The sequence below is a fragment of the Trachurus japonicus genome, chromosome 18, assembly GCF_045865225.1.
Source record: "Trachurus japonicus isolate A0001 chromosome 18, Traja_1.0".
NCBI classification, from domain to species: domain Eukaryota; kingdom Metazoa; phylum Chordata; class Actinopteri; order Carangiformes; family Carangidae; genus Trachurus; species Trachurus japonicus.
In genome coordinates, this window is record NC_140924.1 from 5712226 (window position 1) to 5719196 (window position 6971).

Below are 6971 nucleotides of genomic sequence, written 5' to 3' on the forward strand. Positions count from 1 at the left end.
GCTGCCCTGTGGAGCTTTGCTCATTACGAGCCATCAGCCGTGTTTTTTTTCGAGTAGGCTACTGCAACAGTCAGCCTGCGCCGTTCGATGACGTTGAACCCCCCCCTTCCCTCCCTCCCTCCCGAACGGTAAGTGCAGGTAACCAGGCAACCAGGTGACTGGCGAAGTAGGAAGAGAAAAAAAAGTTGTGGTCATTCAGCTTTGGCATTTATTTAGGGGTGTGACCTTATACATGTGTAAACGTTTACACGGAATGAAACTGTAAACGTTTAGTAAAAAAAAAAAAAAAAAATCCCTAAACGATATCTAGGCCTACACGCAATTTATTTTCATATTTTTATACATAGGCCTACATTTTGGGGGGGGGGGGGCTGGGTGAAAAATAGTCCCGCACACTGTCTTAATTTAGAGAAAACTATGATTTAATAAAAATGATGCTGTGACGCGCTTCCCTCCTCCAAAATGTGTAAAGTGCGTTTTTTCTTTCCTTTTTTCTTGTCTTTTTTTTTTTGCGAGCGAGTGTGATGGCGCCGCCACGCCGGGTCAAACATTGCTTTTCTGGTTGCCAAAAAATATTCTAAGCAAATATAGCCTCCCTAAACACAAACAAATAACCTTAAACGGATTGAAAGAGGTGTCTCGGGACATTAAAGACGGCCGTGGACCGACGAGACGCCTCTGCTCCTGCCCGGTCTGTCCCCTCCTCTCATCCGCACTTCAGCACCTGTCCTGGGCTGCACCGTGTCGGCTCGGCTCGCTCCTCGTTTTAAATGACTTTACTCCTTTTAAAAGTAGTGTAAACAATTTACTGTTCTGATCACTCATGTGCGTGTATAGTTAGGCTATACGTTGCATTATTATTAGTTATAGCTACTTCAAAAGTAAAGGACGGTGGAGCGAGCCAAGCTGTAGCCCAGGACAGGTGCTGAAGTGTGGGAGAGGAGGGAGAGACTCGGCTCCGCGGGGCTCTTGCAACTTGCGGCGGATCAGAGAGGGTGGAGGACCGACATGACAGGGGGTCTTGGTCTCCTGGTACCTGTGCGGTCCAGGACCGCGGAGGTCAGCGAGAGGGGGGGTACGGTGGTCGACTCTGAACGCGCTCACCGGGCGGATCTCTCCAGTTACGGTACGGTGCGTGTCGGGGGGGAGGGGGGCGGGACGAATCCGCCGTCGGGTCTCCTCCGCTCCGGTGGCTGCAGTGTCAGTGCTTCCACCGGCTGCATATCAGACTAGACAAAAATAAGATAACATGTTCTTCTTCTCTTCTGTTTACCAGCGCTCTAAACCCTACGTCAAATCCGAACGTGTTGCGTTGCATGCGTAATTCCCTGTGCGACAGCGCGGGAAAGTCGCTCCTCAGAAGCAATTGCGCTCCTGGGTAAACCAGGGACTGTTGTGTGGTGGAGATGCGTTCAATGATCATCCTAATAAGTCGTTTGGCAGTGGCTGCAATGTAACGGACATTGTTTTATATGTATAAACTCCACAGGCCAGCTTTAAAAAAAGGATAACCACAATTAAATAGTAAACGTACCTGCAGTTCTAAGCGCTGATCGTCCCAGTATCTGTCTCCACAATGACTGACTGCTATAGCTGTGTATGTTTATATGTGTTTTGTGTGTTGTGTCAGATTGACAGATTGCAGCAGACTAGACTTTTTTGCATATGTTTTGCCGACCACAGGCTGTGATTCAAAGTAGGAACATTTTCATTTATCGGTGCAGTAGTCACTCATGTAGTGACACTGTGGCCTTTACCAGTATCTCAGTTGGCTCTGTCTATGAACTGGTCATCTCCACTGATTTACATATAGCATGATAATGTTATTTGATTGTAGATATGCTTTGTGATTCTATTTACCAAAATGTTTTACTGTGCTGATGTTTACGGTACTGTTATACCTGTATAACTGTATCCTTCTGTTGTGTGTTGTATAGAGCCATGATGAGTAAATATCTTTTCTGATGTGTATAAATACATGTTGATAAGTGAATCTGAAACATCAACCTTGGAAGTTGCTGATCCTCCTTCTTTTATGTATCTCACTGCTTTTCAACAACATCAATAGTATTTGACTTTATGTGTTTGGGACCAGGACTGTGGCCTTATTTGTATGTTACAAAACTAGATTTTTTTTTACGTATTTGTTTACTTTTCACCACTTTTTTCCCAGGACATTGGATGGGGCAAATGTATTTGTCCATTGTGGCTTCACAGTGAGATGCCGGTCAATTGTTTATTCATGAGGCAGCCAGTCATACATTCACATAACTTCAAATCAGCTGTGCAAACCTACATCACGCTGGACATTTCACCACACAAATCAAAACACATTTGCAATTAGAATGATTATCAGGACATTTTTCACTTTATTTAGACACAACAACATCAATATACAGGTGACATTTTGCACTTTAGGGCGTCTTGGCAGAGTGAAATCTGCTTCAATCTGCAGTGCATATGGATTATTGAGGATATAACATTTATAAGGCAAATAATTATTAGTTTCAAAAAGGAACTACCCCCTAGCGTCTATATACCAGAACATACATATCCCACCTCAAAAACTCTAGCACTCTAGCAACTTACTGTCCAGTGAAAAACACAATTATCCCCCCAAAAAACCATAACAACATTCAAAATCCTATAGTAACAACATAGTAAACACAATTTCTATTTTGAGTTCTTAGGCAAATGAGGTTTTTCTAATGGGGAATCAGTTTAGTGTTTTACACCCACTGAAATTTCACACAAAATGTTTTAAATTCAGTCTTAAATAATATGAATGACAAATTTAAACATATTTCAATTTTGAATCAAACCTACATCCCAAAATTTAATTCCAGCTTTTAAGAAAAGCTTCTGCAAATCACTGTTGCACAAATCTGAAGTCTCATTTTTCCATCAGCAGCAATGTGGGGTTTAGTATCTTGCCCAAGGATGCTGGAGATTAAAACATCGACCGGGCGGCACGGTGGCACAATCAAAAGTTGTAGCAGTTTACATATTTTGCGGCGCCCCCTAGAGGCCATTTTTGTATCTGTGTGTTTGACACTCGGACTCAAATTGTTCTGTAGACCCTAAACTTCAACTTGGAAGTGAAAACCAAACTTTAACACCAATTTGAAATGACTGAGAAAAATTACACATGCATCTGACCCCACTACTACTCAAACATGCACCGAGAAGTTTATTTACTTCAAGCAAGCCGACATGTTTGTAAAACTAGATCTAATTCAAAGTCTCCCGGAGTCTCGCCCGAGCCCGAAGTTGCAGTGCTGGTGTGTTCAGGTACAGTCGGAGCTACCGTTTGTGTCATGAACACAGGAATATCAACTCTTTACTTGCTTGAAGTGTACATTTTTTTCCACAGACAGCGTCAGGTGGCTACTCAAACATGCGCAGAGAAGTTTTTTTTACTTGAAGCAAGTAAAGAGTTGATATTACTGTGTTTATGACACAAATGGTAGCTTTTCCCACTGCATGTGAACACACCGAGCACGGCAACTGGGTCTCGCGCGAGACTCCGAGAGACTTTGAATTAGATCTAGTTTTACAAACATGTCGGCTTGCTTGAAGTAAATAAACTTCTCGGTGCATGTTCGAGTCGCCATCTGACGCTGTCTGTGGCTTTGAGGGATGTAAACAGCCGAAACAGCGGAACTTACATCCACTCCCATTCATTGCTGCCGTGGCGATGCGGGGACAGACACAACTACCACAAAACAGGAGCAATTAAACTGAAAATCTTCAGATTCCTTCTTTTAGACCTAAAATGATAGGAAAATACACCCCCGAGTTGAATTCGCCTGGAATTGTCCTTTAACATGCAGTACTTCTCTAGTCTTACCAGCCATTCAAAGCACTTTACAATGCAACTGCCACATTCATCCATCAGCATCAGTGTTGGTTTAGTGTCTTGCCCAAGGACACTGGAGGCGCTGGAGATCAAACCATCAACCATGAATTATAAAAAGGCAATGTTTTCCTCAAGTGTTGGTGAAGACCAGACCAGAGGTAGAAGGCGATTAGAGCACAATTTGACTTCATCACTTGGTAGTTCTGGCACAATTCTCACCACGTTTAGGAACTTCGTTGACCCATGAGCTGACTCCATTGTCTGAATCCTCTTTGTTCATGACACTTCCACAATCTATTTAACTCCTTCATAAAAAACTAAAACTAGAGTTCAACTTAAAGTCATTTTGCAGATAAAGCAACTGAAACAAAAACATAATGGAATGAAATTAAATAATCAACCCTGTGTGGCAAGTGGAGGGTGGAAAAATGTACCAACAACGCCACCTGGGGAGTTTCGCCCCAGGAGATAGTTATAGATATTCTTAAAGGAAAATAGTTAATACCTTTCTCTCGTATATAAGGTCCTCACAGGTTCAATACCACGGGCAGAGACGTATTAGAAAAGTACAAAAATATTTTATTTGCAATTATCAACAACAGGTCACATCAACACTGGCTGCATTTTACTTGGACTGGGGGCATGGAGGCAAGGGTGGACAGAACTGGGGTCGCTACGGCGGCCCAAAATCAAATCAAGGGGAGGAGTAACTAACCAAAAACACCCGTGGCACCACACACACACACACACAAGGGGTTCGTGAAGAAAAGACCACCACCAGGGATTGGGTCGCCGCCTTGGCCCTCAGCACCTGTCCACAAAGAAAAGAAACAAAATTATAAACCAGCCTCCCAGTTAATGCAGCGCTCGTGTCGCCAACCTCTCTCTCTCACGCATGCACACACACACACACACACACTGTATTTTAAGTAAATAAGAAAACAAATCAAACCAAAGTAAACAAATGTTCATCAAACAAAATAAACAAAAGAATAAATGATGCTAGCCAAACGAACTAAACAAATAACTACAAAATAAATCTTTTCACAATAATTAATAAACTAAACAAATTCCTAAAGTAACAATCAAGCTCCGACACCAGCTCCGTGAGGAGCGTATCAATCACTCCGTCGTAGCTCAGGAGAGCCGAGGAGTCAGAGCAATTCCAGTGAGCCAAAACAGCAGCGGGTCCAGAAGATGGTGGCTTTAACAGTTTTTGGGCCTCACCAGCAGGGCATTACGGAGCACCGGGAGGCGTAGTCTAGGACAACAGAGCAGGACAGTACAATCAGCTGGGAGCGGCGGAACAGACTGAAACGAGGGGCGGACAACGCCAACTTACCACGTGAAGACAGAGCAACAACACCGAAAGGCTTCCAACAGGGCGAACCAGCCCCGTAGCCCCAGCAGTCCGCCACACTGCAGCAGAAACAACCATGTCACAGAACAATCGGCACGTGAATGAAAAGAGAAAGCAGCGGTGTGTTCTGACGCGCCTTACCCGTGCGCTGAAGGAGGGAACGTGCGTCTTTCTCTGGCACCACGCCAGAGACACTCCAATGCCGGCACAGCCAAACGGCTTCACCAATACCAACACCAGCAGCACGCCACACTGCAGCAGAAACAATCAGATCAACAAACAGTCGGGAGATGAGTGGAAGAGAAAGCAGCGGTGCGCATCAGTGCGCCTTACCTGTGCGCTTAGGGAAACAGCGTGCCTCTCCTGGCAACACGCCAGAGACGCTTCACTGCTGATGCAGCCACGTGGCTTCACAACGCCAACCCAAGCTCCGCTACACCAGGCCACAGCCACCACCACGGACGAGCGGAACGGGAAGAGAGCGCGCGCCAGGTAAAACCAGACTCCTATATAGAGGTGTGTTCCCCGCCCATAAATCAGTGCACCAGAACAACACAGCGCCCCACTGTGAGGAGGAGTGAGCCGTGCTCCGGCCACATCTACCTCCACCTTTTGGATCGTCGACCCGACGATGGACCGAAGTCTCAAGAACTAACACCACGGTCTAAACACAACTGTTTGAGAATTAGACACGGGGTCTTGGGTAGCAGCATGGCCATGGAAACCAGCTGACCGAGGAAGATGGTGGACATTTGGATGACTGCCAGCAGTGGGACGAGTGGTTCGACGCAGCGAGTGTTGGCTGGTACTAGGCTGGTCAACTGGGAGCAGGGAAAAAGCTGGCCGTGATGAATCCCCATGATCCAAGGATGTTGCTGAGCTGGACGCAGCCTGGGGCGGTGTCGCAGCCGGGCCAGAAGGGGCATCAGGACTCACCACAAGTGGCGGCGCAGCAGTTGGTGGTGCAGAGGTCTCAGACACTAGAAACCAAAGGTCACTGCTGGAGGAGTCATCAGCAGAGGCTACCAATGGAGGCAAGGTTGGTGAAGATGGAACCGGAGGCAGAGCAACTACAACCTCAGGCTGGACCACAGCCTTCAACATGTCTCTGTGCACATTGCGGGTCCTATCCAGGTCATCAACAGGAGCCACTGTGTAGACTGCTCCCTCAGCAGCAGGAGCCCTCACAACCTGGTGGACCACGGAGCTCCAGAGGTCTTGGATCTTGTGTCGACCTCTCACACCATGGTCCCTCAAGTACACCAACTGGCCCACAGACAAAGGTGCAACCCGGACATGTTGATCGTGTCTCTGTTTACGTTTGTCAGCTGCAGCCAAAAGCCGTCCACGTGCACCCTCAAAAGCAACTCGAAGTCGAGCTCGATGTTCAGCAACCCAGTCCTGTACCTCACCAGGCACTGGATCCTGAACACGACCAAGGAGGAAGTCCACCGGAAGACGAGGCTCCTGCCCAAACATAAAATAAAAGGGTGACTCACCGGTGCTCTGATGTGGTGTGGTGTTATAACAAAAGAGCACCTGTGGCAGACAAGAAGCCCAGTCCCGTTTGCGGGAAGCTGGCAAGGTACGCAGAAGGTTATGTAGGGTCCGGTTAAACCTTTCGCATTGGCCGTTCCCCGCTGGATGGTAGGGGGTAGTACGGGACTTGGCAACACCGTACAAAGCGCAGAGCTGATAGATCAAGGAACTCTCAAAACTCCTGCCTTGGTCCGAATGCAGGCGACTTGGGAC